The following is a 13,313-nucleotide window of genomic DNA, read 5'->3' on the forward strand; positions in this document are numbered from 1 at the left end:
AAGGGAAGGGAAGGGAAGGGAAGGGAAGGGAAGGGAAGGGAAGGGAAGGGAAGGGGACTACACAGACTGGGAAGCTCATCGTGAATTAGTAAACATGTGATTGAGTTCCCTGTCCTGACACTGATACTTCTGCACCTTGAGGCCATGCAGAGAATTTCTCTTTAATGCCTCTGGTCCCCCTTCAGTAGCTCTTCACCACACAGACATGTTGTGAGCCTTTTTGATTGGATTGTAATGAGGAACCATATAGAGAGAGAGCTGAGTTAGATACAAGAGACAGCAGGATAATATCTGCCTTTATTAGGGTACAGATAGTGCCTTGAAAAGCCAGGCCATGGATCCCTGCCGTTAGGATATGAACACAAGGATTATTAAATGAATGGGTGTCATAACAGAAATAATAGCACTGACCTCTAGTTTTCATCAGTCTTAATATTGTTCCCTCATTATAACAGACTATTTACCCTTTGGCCTCATTTTATGCACATGGGAATCAGATTATTGCCTCATAAAACAAAGGAGCAGTGAGATTATCACTTAAGTAATGGCCCCAAACATACTGTTAGCACAGTGTCACAGGCTGGTGCTGTACAGCCGAGGAGCATAACTCCTTTCATTAAGGCACAGTCCCAGGAACATGGGCAGTGGAGCAGGTAGAAATGTCACAGCGTGAGCAAGCACAACTTCCCATCCACCCTTGGAGCAGTCAGTCCTATATGTTATCCCTGGAACTTGCCAAACTTCAGAAAGCTCGTATCCATTTAGAAGCGATAGCTGTTTCCTCTGTGCTAAATTCCTTTATCAGTTTTAGATAGCTGATTCCACCCCTGCCACCCTCCAGTATTTGCTGATAAAATGTTTGCACACAGTTACATGAGGAAATACTGAGCACTGAAAAGGAAAAAGAAAAGGAAAAAGGAAAAGAAGAAGAAAAAGAGAAAAAGAAAAAGAAGAAAAGGGGAAAAAGAAGAAGAAAAAGAGAAAAAGAAAAAGAAGAAAAGGAGAAAAAGAAAAAGGGAAAAAGAAAAGAGAAAAAGAAAAAGAAGAAAGTAAACAAAAAGGCCTTGATAATTTAAAAGCTAGCATTTCAGAAGCAGAATGTCAAACAGTTTAGATCTTGTTGACGTTGAACCCTGGAGCTCTCCCTCCCTGTCCTTCATTTTCTTCGTGCTTAAGGCAGGCAGAGTGATCCAGCCAAAGGTGTGCAGCCAGACACCTCTGCTGGGGATTCTCATGACCGGCTCCAAGCATGCAGCGAAGACTGAAGGCTAAGGAGACAAGGATCCATGTATATAATGCCAGCATTATCTACGTGTTCATTTCTGCTGTATTATGTCCCCTCTCCTCCTCTGCATTCAGTGTTAGTATTACATTTATCTTGGGAGAGAGACCATCGCAAGCTACATATTTATTAATCCTTCTTACCTGCTTCTCTTTTTGTTCTTGGCTCTCATTCTGTTCAGCTTGAGGAGACAGAAATGCAGTAGCACATCATAGCAGAATTCCTTACACAGCACATTTTTATCCACAGATCTCCAAGTGCTCTACTAGGTAAGTGCTAATATTACAATTATCATCCCTGTTTGTCAAATCAGAGCAGCGAGGCTGAGATAAGCCCAAGGGCATGCAGCAGGCAGGTGATACGAGGTGGAAGAGATCTCACAGCTTCCGTTGTTGCTTATTACATGAGGAGCCTTTTAATCCAAATAACCAGGTGGAAAGACCTCTCTTGTCCCTAATCACAGATATTGTGATCACCAAAAGGCATCCTTTTAAATAGCAGTGCTCTCTAGGAGCTGCAGGGCTCTTTGTGTTAGTGGACAAACGAGCGCAGTGTAACATCATCTCCCCTCCAGCAACAGAGCTACTTTTATCTCAGGACTCTTCAAAACTCCTTCCCATCCACTGCTTCCCACAAAGATTCCTAGGTTGGCTGGGTAAGTGGGCTGCAAAGACTGTTCTGGGATCTGGAAATGGATATGTGTATCGGGAGGTTTTGAGAAGGTGACAAAACCCCTGATTCTTAGCAATTTCCATTAAATGCCTCTGCCTCCCAGATCCGGGTCGGACCCCCCCAGGCAGTCAGAGCTTTCAGTGATTGCACAGACACAGCAGCGAATTTTTGATTTCCCTGAAAGTACCGGTGTCTGCATAACATCACACTGCTGATTTTTATATCTCAATTTCAGCTTTGTTTATCTTCTGAGAACAGTTATAAAAATAAAATCCTTTTTTTTTTTTTTTTTCCAAATGCCGATGAGGATGGGAGTCTGGATGTCTCAGGGATTAGGTAATGGGAGGGAGAGATTCTTTGGCTTTAAGTCATCCATTCAGTCGCAGCTAGGTCAGACGTGTGTTAGCATTTATATTGTCCACTACTCCATGTACTAAGAAGTTGGTGGTCTTATTCTGCTGTCTAGCTCAAAAGGAACATTTTGCTTATAATGGGAAGAGGATTTATTAGCAGCAAGGCTGAGATGTACATGAGCATGGAAAATTATGCAGGCCTGAGACTTTTGGGCTCTGCCAGGATTTCAGTACACTGGGAGATGCTGTGGATAATGCTGACCATGCTGCATAAGTCTTGCAGGTAATGGACCTAGGAAAAAAGTCTTCAGTGCAATCAGTCCATCACCTTCTCAAAGGCAGTATCATCACTTTTAAAGAGGATGAGCATTAGTATTGTTTCCCTTTGATAATTGAAAGTTTCAGTAGATTCAGGATCTAACCTACTCCTTTATGGCTTATACCAGCTTGTGAACTCCATGTCATTTTGTGTATTATTATCTCCAATGAAGATATTCTGTGGCTTCTTTTTCCCTCCTGGTGTAAGTACAAAATCTATAATGCAGTACTTGCAGCCACTGCGAGGGCCTTGGACAGTTGTGTGGGGGGAAATGTGAATTGAGAGTAGATATGGAAAAAAAAATCCTTACCTTAATGGTACCTTTGTAACTGATTAGATTTAGTAATGGACTTGCAAATGAAGTTTAAACATTAATCTAAGAGCTCAATTAGGTAAGGTATTATGGTGCAGCAGAGATTTCTTCCACTCCCCAAGCAAGTAAAAAAAAAACCTTGAAAAATGAAGACAAAATCAGCTTCTCTTCTTTCTTGTCTTTTGAGAGGTTTAGCAGAGGTTGTTACTGAATTAATGAAATAGTATTGATTCATATATCCGTTCCAATAAGTGAAATGGAAAGGGATATCACTTATGCCTCCTGCAGCAGTTTCATATTGCAACTGGCGATAGTACTGAACTTCCATAGGCCTTAACATCTCCAAGAAAAGCAGGTTACATGCTCACCAGAGAGACACTAGCAAGCCAACTGACTTTTTGGTATAAACTCCTGAGGTTTCACTTTGCACTAAGAGTCATGAATTATGCTTTCCATTATAATCGAGTTCCCGTACCCCATAGTGTCTTCTCGCAAACATTCAAATTCGAAGTCACACTGAACTGCAATATTTATATGGGAATTAAGCACATTATTTAAAGTTAAGTGCATGCTTTAGTACAGCTCTAAATAGAAATGCTTTCCTGAATCTGGAATAGCAGCAAAGAGCAATTCCTTCCACTGCGGCCTAGCAGGTCGGATGCCGTAGTGTGCAGCAGGTCGGACGGGACGGCTGGCTGCAGGCCTCCTCCCTAGACCTCCAGCCTGAGAATCGGACACATCGTCGATCAAACACCAACTTTCCAGATGGACTGTGTCCAGCACAAGCGAACTGTGTTTAGAATAATAAGAGGGAAATAAAGACAGGCTGGGGTAATTAAACACAGGGGAGATCTTTTTCCATTCAGAGCCCCAGCCATCAGTGTTTTGGATAACTTGTTCTATTAAAAAGCTATCTTGCTGCAGTGTATTTGAACAGCCCTTTATTCTGCTCATTCTATTAAGGTTGCTTTAAAATTATTCCACTGAGTATTGCCAGCAGCTCTGAGACCTTTAGCACACAGCATTAAGTAGAAATGAATAAAGACTTGGCTAAAATAACACATGGCGACTCGCTTAAAAGGCACTGTCAAGACATTTTATACACCTTTCCTTTCACTCCGTTTTGTTTATAATATTCCTCTGAAAAGCCTGGAAATGGCTGATTCCTCCCAGCGGCATTTGGGCCTTTACACTGTGCAAACAGAGTCTGCCTTCAGCAGCAGCGTGCACGCGCCTGGCTCCTGCCTGGTTGTGGCCTGGTGTGTGTGGCTGCCGTGCACCAGCAGCAGGGCCATCCCGCTCAGCACTCCTCGCAGTCATGGGATGGAGACAGAACCTCAAGTGTGGGATTTGTAGGCCCTATAGGCTGACAACAGTGAGACTTAAATGTCGGTTCTTGGCCAGTAGTCTGTAGTATTGGCATTCAGGTCCTTGAATGCCCTCATATTACACAAACACAGGAAGTGTTAAAGAGCACAGCTGTCCACTGTGGTTCCCCATCACAAAGCCGTGCTTAGAGAGAGATGCTCACCCCAGATGCACTTAGTGAGGCCTCACAGCTTTCAGCTGCTGCAGGGAGGACAACCTGAGGACAATCCTTTGTTAGCAGGGTGACAGCACCACTGCTGCCTCAGCCTTCACACCCCACAGCTTCAGCTGGGACCCAGTCATGGGATGAGCGCAAAGTGGCTCAGCATCCAAACCATCTCCTTCAGATGTGGGCTGACAGCCTCTGCTGCACTGCTCTGTGCAAGCTAGAAATCTTCCCTGGGTAGTGCTTTGAAGCAGGAAATTGCTTGCCTCGCCCCCCATCCTCTTGCACTTGGCTGCTTTTGCAACACATCCATCGCAGCTCCTCCCGCCCCTCTGCTGCTTGGCTGCCTCAGGAAAAGCAGGAATATGGAGCCAAACGACTGCGTTACTGATTCAGTTCTCTCTGAGGTAGCACCAGCTCTAGACACCTTTAATTACATGAAAAAAATGCTTAGAAATGTGGGGGCTTTTTATAAGACCCAAGGTCAGATTCTCTTCTCATCTATGCTGGTGTCAATCAAGAGGATCTCAACAAGAGCCTGTGAGATCTGGCTTAAAATACAGCCTTACTCCTTTCCAGGTATCTGAACCAAGTGTAGATATCAGTACAGAACAGTTGCCTGTCAACAGCAAAACCAAAACCAAAACCAAAACCATGCTGGAAATAGCTGCTCAGCCCAGCTCTCAGAGACCTGCCCCCATTAGTGCAGGGGCTGCCTCCCCTCCCACCTCCCTCTCTCCTCTTCCTCCACCTTCTCCTTATCCAGACCCAGATCTACCTGCAGTGACAGGCAGTGGCAGCACCCACCTGTGAGCAAGATATTAAAATCCAGATAAGCAAACAAAACTGGAATTTACCAAAATCAGAAACAAAAAAAGTATCCAGAGCATCCAAGATTTCCTAGATATGGGGCAGGGAGCATTTCCATAACACTTTACACATCTACCGACGGCAATGCTATCTACCAGCGCTACTTCATCTGTCTTTAAAAAGAAAGGCAACAGCTGTTTAATAGCACTGTGTAACGCTTCCTGACAGTTTATGACAAAATGGGAAGTGGAAATTGGACTTTTTTTCAAAGATTATTGCCACTACTTTACCCACTTGTTCTAATTAATTGTCTGATACAGTCTCGAGAGACCTTGAAGAACAGCTCTCCCAAAGTACGTTACCGTGAAAGTCCTTTTTGACAGCCTTTTTTAAGATTTGACAGTTTCCCAAGTGTGAGACCCTCTCTTCCTCTTTTCACAAACCTATGCATGAGTACTGCTCATTCTTTACCTTCCTTTCATCTGCCTTCCATGAGGGAAGTTAAAGTTCTCCATGCAAAGGTCTCTCTGGAAGCTCAAACACAATTCTACAAAGATGAGTATTCAGGGGAAGCCTTCGCATGAAGTACTTTCATAGTCTATGTCCATCAGCAGCATTTCAACACAGTCGTTGAATCTGACCTGAAATGAGTAAGAGATTGTTTAAAGAGAAAGGACCTTGTGTTTCCCTAAGGCTCTGGGTTCTCAATATACACCTCAATATACATACTGATGCAAAACAGTGTACTTTGATACATGTACTCAAAGTGATTCAGCCCCAGCAGCATCTTATCCTTTAAATTTCCTTTAAATTACCCTTATGTCACATATTTCCCTCAGAAACAGAGCTCAGCCTGCTGCTTGCATTATGGGCACAACAAATAGCCACCCATGAGATGGGAGATTGTACCCCTCCCTTGGTCCATTGTAAAAGGAAGGCAACATAACTGAAGAATCAGATATATCAAGTCATGTATTAGAAGGCAGCTGGTGGGTGGTACCTTAGTATCGGGACCAAACTTGTCTGAGAACTTCTCTATTTATGGGTCACCTTTGAGACGTCATTGAGGTTTTTTTGAGTGTATTTGATTCAAGACAGACTTATGGAGTTGAATTTGGTCCCCATACCTATACATATACATATATATATATACACACACACATAAACAATGTGAGACTATATATATTCTATACTATATATATATAGTAGACACAGTGCTTTGGTTGGCTGCTCTTCAGATTCAGGACACAAAAGTCAATGGTTTCATAATTCACTAACATTCTAGCCTTTCCAGCCTCCCAAACTATAATTGCTCTCTGTATTTTGTAAGAACAGATTACAAGACCCAGTGACACTTAACAGAGCCTCATAACACTGAGTGCTGAAGTTGTACATTGCATTAAACTGCAAAATTGCAGCCAATAATGACGGCTCAAAGCCTATCTCTGACATAAGCATAAATATTGCTCATTAAACATTATGGAGAGGAATATAAAAATCTTGCCTGGTCTCTCATTTAAGCAGTAAACAGCACAGCCAAAGCACCTGCTACAAACAGCTCTGTAAATCTTTCTGTAAGGTATGGCATCCAGCACTGAACAATTAATTTGTCATCATGTTTATCTAGATTTTGAGGAAGGAAAGAGGCTCTTGGTAAACTAAGCCTAAACGTTTCTTGTGGTACACAGCCACCAGCACCCTGTCAGAGACCTCAGCAATTCTGCACCTGACTCGGAATCACAGCTGTTTCCAGCAGTCAGCACACTGATAGGAAACATGATGCCCCCATCCTTTCAGAAGTAGATCACTTGCTAAAGTCAAGGAGAATTTGGCATCTGTATCAGCAGCCAGTTTGGCCCTTCAGTATAAAGTATCAGTATGCAGCTTTCATGCCATTTGCCAACAGAGATTTGCTTCTATAGGAGATGTCCCTGCACAAAAAATCACTAAATCATGTAAACACTTTTGTTGGTGATATCAGTGAAAAAATCTGCATATAGACCACACCGAAAGTTTAGGATTTAAAGTACTCATATTAGATGTTGTTAGTTGGCTAGAAATAGATTACTATATTCAAAACTCTACTCCAGGCAAGATAAACCATACTTAAGCAGTTGCTAAGCCAGTGAAATTGAAGCCAGCCAGCCTTCAGTTCAGCATACACCTTCACGAGGGAGAGCAGACCTCATGTGCTGCTCTGCCTGCACTCCCACCCACCAGATGTGAGGCTTTTCAGTGTGAGCATCAGATCCCTGTATTCCTGATCAATCTTCCATTTGCAGACTTGTAAGAAGCCTTTAGCCATACATGGATTAATTATGCATCATGTGCAGCTTTTGCAATCAAGAAGTAATATCAGTATTTCCCTGCAGGAACACCTTTATTTTGATGCAGCCTTGTAGGTCAGCATCTTTTCCTACAGCTGAGTTGGTGATCTTGGGAGAAGAGAGAGGAGAAATAAACTTAATATCCCCTAGATTTCATTTTCTTGCTATGAACTTATGTTTCAAATAATTAGGTTAAAAATGTCGTGTAGGCACCTCAAATAGGGCTCCTAAATCTCTCATGACAACATAAAAATGACCAAGTAGTAAGCTGTGCCAAGCATCTCGTGTAGCTTCAGTACTTTTGAAAATCAGGCCACTTGCTTTAGGTAGCTAAACAGGCACATTTGGAATGGTTTGCCTTAATTAGGTCCCCAACGTTACAGAGATTATTAGAAAAATAACTAAAGAAGCATTTTCATTCAGCAGGCAAAACATAATGCAGTGTTAAACTATTAAGCATAATTTGCATGAAACGTGGTGTGCACACGAAACTGCCTCTGTTTGAACTTTACAGCCTTTCTGTATAATATACTAGTAATAATTTCCCCCTTGTAACACTCAGTAGGCTTCTATTGCTTTGAGGGATATTAGGTGAACTCTTTTGTAGGTAAAATGACAACTGCAAATGAATGGTAAGATTGTGTAGCTGAGCGGATAAAATACTTTAAATCATGGCACTATGATAAAGACACCACTATAAAGGTTGCAAATCATTTTTCACTTTAAGGTCAGAGTCTATGATTCCACTAACATTTTTAGATAGTTTAAGAAGTGGGTTCATTCTGTTTTAAATGTATCACAGATCTATATCTGTATAAAGCTTTCTGTGCATACAGAGAACCCTGCTCCTATTCCACAGCAAGGGAAGACACAATGCTCTATCTGGGATTACCACTCAGGAAGTTCTTTAATTTGGCTCTAACCGTCTTGAATCCAGCCCAGATTCTTTCTCCTCCAGCTCAAGTGGTGCACTTTCTTTTTTTTTTTTTAATTATAGGCCCATCTTGCAGTAATAATAATCCTCATGAGCTTAAGTATAAGGAGGAGGATACCTTATCTTAGATACCTATCTCATACAAGATTAGTGGATTGCAAATTTGGGAATTTTCATGGAATTCATATAGGAGAATTATGCAGACACTTAGGGGACCATAAAATAAATCTCTCTCAAATGTATCACTGCACTATTAGGAGATTAGTCTTCTACAAGGCCATCTGTCTGCACTAGGAAAAATAATGTCCACGTTAAAGCCTACCTGAGCTACGTCAGTGGGCTGCATGCAGGGGTAGGCAGGACCTGGTTTCTGTCATGGAAATCTGCTCTCACTGCTGCTGTGAAACCAATACAAGTTTTTCCAGTGGCTTAGCTCCATAAAAGCTGATGTTAGTTTTGTCTTGGCAAATGCAATCTGAAAGCTGTGATTTCTTCTGCGTCCTTAGGGAGAGATGACTTCAGGAAGGTGCTTTGATGGGCTGGGAATTTTTCCAAGAAGTCAACTTCTCACAGAAAAGAGTGAAAACAGCTAAAGCATTTCTCTTAGTGGTGCCCTCAAGTAAAAGAGGAAGTTTTTCAGGGAAGTGCCCTGACTTCACGAATCTCAACATTACCTTCGGCTGAGCCTAAAGGTGTGCGGTGGGAGCTTTATTCAGGTGCCCAAATTGTACTCCTTGTACAGACATGTGAATTTCTGCACAGACTTGCATATCCTGGAGGTGTTCAGGGAATGTTTAGACATTGTGTTGAGGGACACGATTTAGTGAGAACTATTGGTAATAGGTGGACAGTTGGACTGGATGATCTTGTAGATCTTTTCCAACCTTGATTCTATGATTCTATGATTCTATGATCCTTCTCTTGAATTGAGAACTGTAGAATCATAGAACAACTTAGGTTGGAAGGGACCTCAAAAGTTCATAGAACATTGAGGTTGGAAAAGACCACTAAGACCATCTAGTCCAACCGTCAACCCATCCCCACCATGCCCACTAAGTCATGTCCGTAAGTGCCACACCTACACATTTTTTAAACACCTCTGGGAATGGGGACTCCACTACATCTCTGGGCAGCCAGTTCTAATGCCTCACCTGAGGCATTAGAGAAGAAATTCTTTCCAAATACTGAGAAGAAATTTTCTTTCTGAGAAGAAATTTTTCCAAATACCCAACCTGAACCTCCCCTGGCACAACTTGAGGCCATTCCCTCTCATCCTACCACTAGTTAACGCAGGAGAGGAGGCCAATCCCCACCTTGACACAACCTGCTTACAGGGAGTTGTAGAGAGTGATGAGGTTTCCCCTGATCCTCCTCTTCTCCAGACTGAACAATCCCAGCTCCCTCAGCCTCCCTCGCATAAGACTTGTGCTCCAGACTCCTCATAGCTTTGTTGCCCACCTCTGGACATGCTCCAGGGCCTCAATGTCTTTCTTGTAGCAAGGGGCCCAAAAGTGAACACAGTACTCAAGGTGAAAAAAACGAAGAAAAAGCGCAGTCCCCTGCTACCACAAGTCATGCAGTTGAGTTTCCTGCATTTGGGGAAACTGCAGGGCTCAGCACACTCAGAGTGCAAGAAATGAGCCTCACTCTGCCTAATCATGGTGTGTCCAATGCCCGGTGAGATCACCAGGTCCAACCTTTGGTGGGAAAGGAAACCTAGATGAGAAGATCCCGAGCCTTGCATGATGCATTTGGGAAAAAAAAAAGAAACAAAATTTATTATGGCAAAGTGAAAGCTCTCCCAGAGCAACCTGCAGCCAGCATTCCTTGTTTTCTCCATGAGGCTTCTTGCAAAGAGAGGCTGGGAGAGCTGCGGGGCTGAATTAAATCCCGGATTAAAGCTGGCGCGCTGCGAGCTCCCCCTCCTGTCTCTGAGTCAGTGACGAGCCGAGCCGAGCCGAGTTCGACTCTGATCGGCTCGGCTCGGCGCTGGCTAGGCACGGGTGTTTTCCAGAGTTTGAGAGGAGATAGGGGTGTTGAGAACCAAGGAAGGAGGCTGGGGAGGGAAGGTCGCCCCTAGAGCTGAAATCATTCGTTAAAGGTGAGCACAGGGTACAATGAGTCAAGAAGCTACTCATTGCAGGCTGGAGGTGGGAGGGAAGAATTTAGTACACTGCTTGTGGACATTCACCGAAGCCTGAGCACAATTTGGAGAGAGAGCAACGTGTGTTTGTGCTGCCTGCAGCCCAGCCAGGGAATTCCAGCACAGGCCAGGTACTACAGGGTAGGAGTTTCCCCAAAAATCCCACTTCAGTCCCCATCTCTAAAATCCAACAAGGACATTCAGGGCCACGAAGAATGCAGAGCAGTCAGATCACAAGACAAAACCCACTCGTCCCTTCCCAGATCAGGACATGGGGTGGGACAGGTTAGAAGTACTCTCGAGGAGAGCTCGCTGCGGATGCAGCCCCTTCCTCTGAGTTGGAGCTGGACCTGAGCTGAGTCTGTTGGTTTCCATCACTGTTACAGTATCTAAAAACAAAGCTGAGTTTTAATCCTAGGAACAAGAGAAGGGGAAGCCTTCTAGCTGTCAAAGAAAAGTTTCACTCAAAAGGGAAAAAAAGCTCCCAGTTGTTCCCAGGCAGCCTCAGAAACCAGAGAAGGCAGAATCCCCACTTCCCAGCCACTACCTTCGCCTTGGCATCAGGCTCCTCTCCCGAAATGCGAGTGGGTGGAGGTGTACTCACAGGCTGCAGGGAGTTCCTGAGCCCGCAGGCTGCCAGCTTCGGGTGTTCTTAACTGTTGCTTCCTTCCACTGTCAGCCGCCGAGACTGTAACAGGGGCATTTTTAATAACATGAGGGCAAAAATTAAAAAGAGACCATTAGATCAGGCAGCAGCTCTGGGACAATTTGTAAGTTGCGGTCAAGAGAGAGAGATACGGAAGATTTGCCAAGTTCAAAGGTCTTCATTATTAATGTTCCAGTAGCTGACTTGATAGATGGTCTCTAGTCTGTGTCCCCTTATCCCTTCCAGTTTCTTTCCTAAAGACAAATGCTTAAGACAAATCTCTAGATGGAGGGATAGGATCTGTAATAGATTATTTCTTATTATGCAGAAATCGGTTAATAATTTACTAATCCAATTTCAGTGTTTCATCCCCCCCCTTCAATTAATCTTTAGAATATAAAATAAATGCTGTTCTTTGTTCTTCCAATGCTAATGAAGAAAGGAACTAATGAGGAGACCTGACCTCGGTACCTCTTGAAAGATGATGCAGCTGCATAGGAGTTAATTTTCTTTTTTTCTCTTCTTTTATTTACTTGTTCTCCTCGAATGCAAAATCCACCCATAAAACAGCAAGCTGTACAAGGTGGTTATGAGGCTGATTTCAAGCATGTCACACAAGTCTTGCTTTAGCAAAATTCCATCTCCTGCAGAGTGTTACAAAATCATGCATATCTGTGCTCTTCCATTCTGGAGATAAATATTTTATACAGACACTTTATACAAAGTCAAATAAAACAAGATATGGGAACTTTTACACAGTGACTCAAACTGCTGTCCACCACTCCAGAACAGTGCTTTAAGATTTAGCAGATGTAGAGAGTGATTTATTTCTAACAAATTCGATCTGTGGCTCTGTGGCCATAATGCGTTTCAAAGAGATTTTTTTAATCGCATCTGTCAGGAATTACACAAGTATAGTCAATCCAGCCTCCTGACATCCCTTCCAGTCCTGCTTCCTGTAATTCTATTACCTTTTGTTTCTTAATCTTCTCTTTTTCTACCCTATCCCTCCCATTAGTACTTTGAGAGATGCTTTCAGCCCTGCCCGTGCCACAGTACCCAGGAAGCATGGCAGTCAGTGACTGATGGATGCTTGTCTGCCAGCACACAGGTGCAAATTAGGAAACCAGTTCAGCTTCCAGCCAGCAGACTTTTGTTCCTGCAGCATGTTGTGTCATCAGTGGCACAGGCCTGGACGTAAACACTCAGGGCACTAAATGATACATTTGAGTGTTCAGATGCTTTTTGCCAAGTGTGATTTCACACGGTGGGGAACACAAAAAAAAAAGGTGTCAGCAAAGCTCCAAACAGCAACATTTCCATAGTTTTACTTACCACAGAATCCCTTTCCTCAAAAGAAAAATGGTAGTGGTGTGTGGTCAAAGTCAATAAGTATACTTCTTGTAATCGCCTCTGATACATGAAGAAAGCAGCCTTCCTTCCAGACTTGCAGGCTTGCTTAAGCCTGTCTCATTTCAGCATCAGGGTAGGACATTAAGCCATTTAAGAGGGGCTAGGATGATGTCCTTGCAATGAAGGGGAGCGAAGGTTCCATTCAGAGTGGGCTCTGCTGTGAGAAATCCTACCCGGCAGGACAGGACTCCTTCCAGCAGGCTCCTGAGAGCTGTGTAAATGATCACTGGCTGGGAGGCTATATCCAGCTTCGCTAGAGGCTAGCACTCGTGAGATTTTGTCTTTGCACAGGGGCAGGAAATTCTCCATGCATCTTACTCTCTGCTTTGCCCTCAAGCACAAGAGAGGGCAGGGCTTGGTGTATAAAGTTTACTTTACAGATTTCTAATTCTATTAAGCAAACACATCTATACACTGCAGAGCAGAGCACCTAATACATTAGAATTGAGAACTGTCCCAGATCTTCAGCAGTAGGGAAGTAAGATTTTCCAAATGACTGAGTAAATTGATGTCTCCAAAAGCGCTGTAAACTGATCCATTGGGCTTGACTCTGAACTCCCTTTGTTC

Source organism: Numida meleagris, chromosome 2 (assembly GCF_002078875.1).
Source record: "Numida meleagris isolate 19003 breed g44 Domestic line chromosome 2, NumMel1.0, whole genome shotgun sequence".
Lineage (NCBI taxonomy): Eukaryota > Metazoa > Chordata > Aves > Galliformes > Numididae > Numida > Numida meleagris.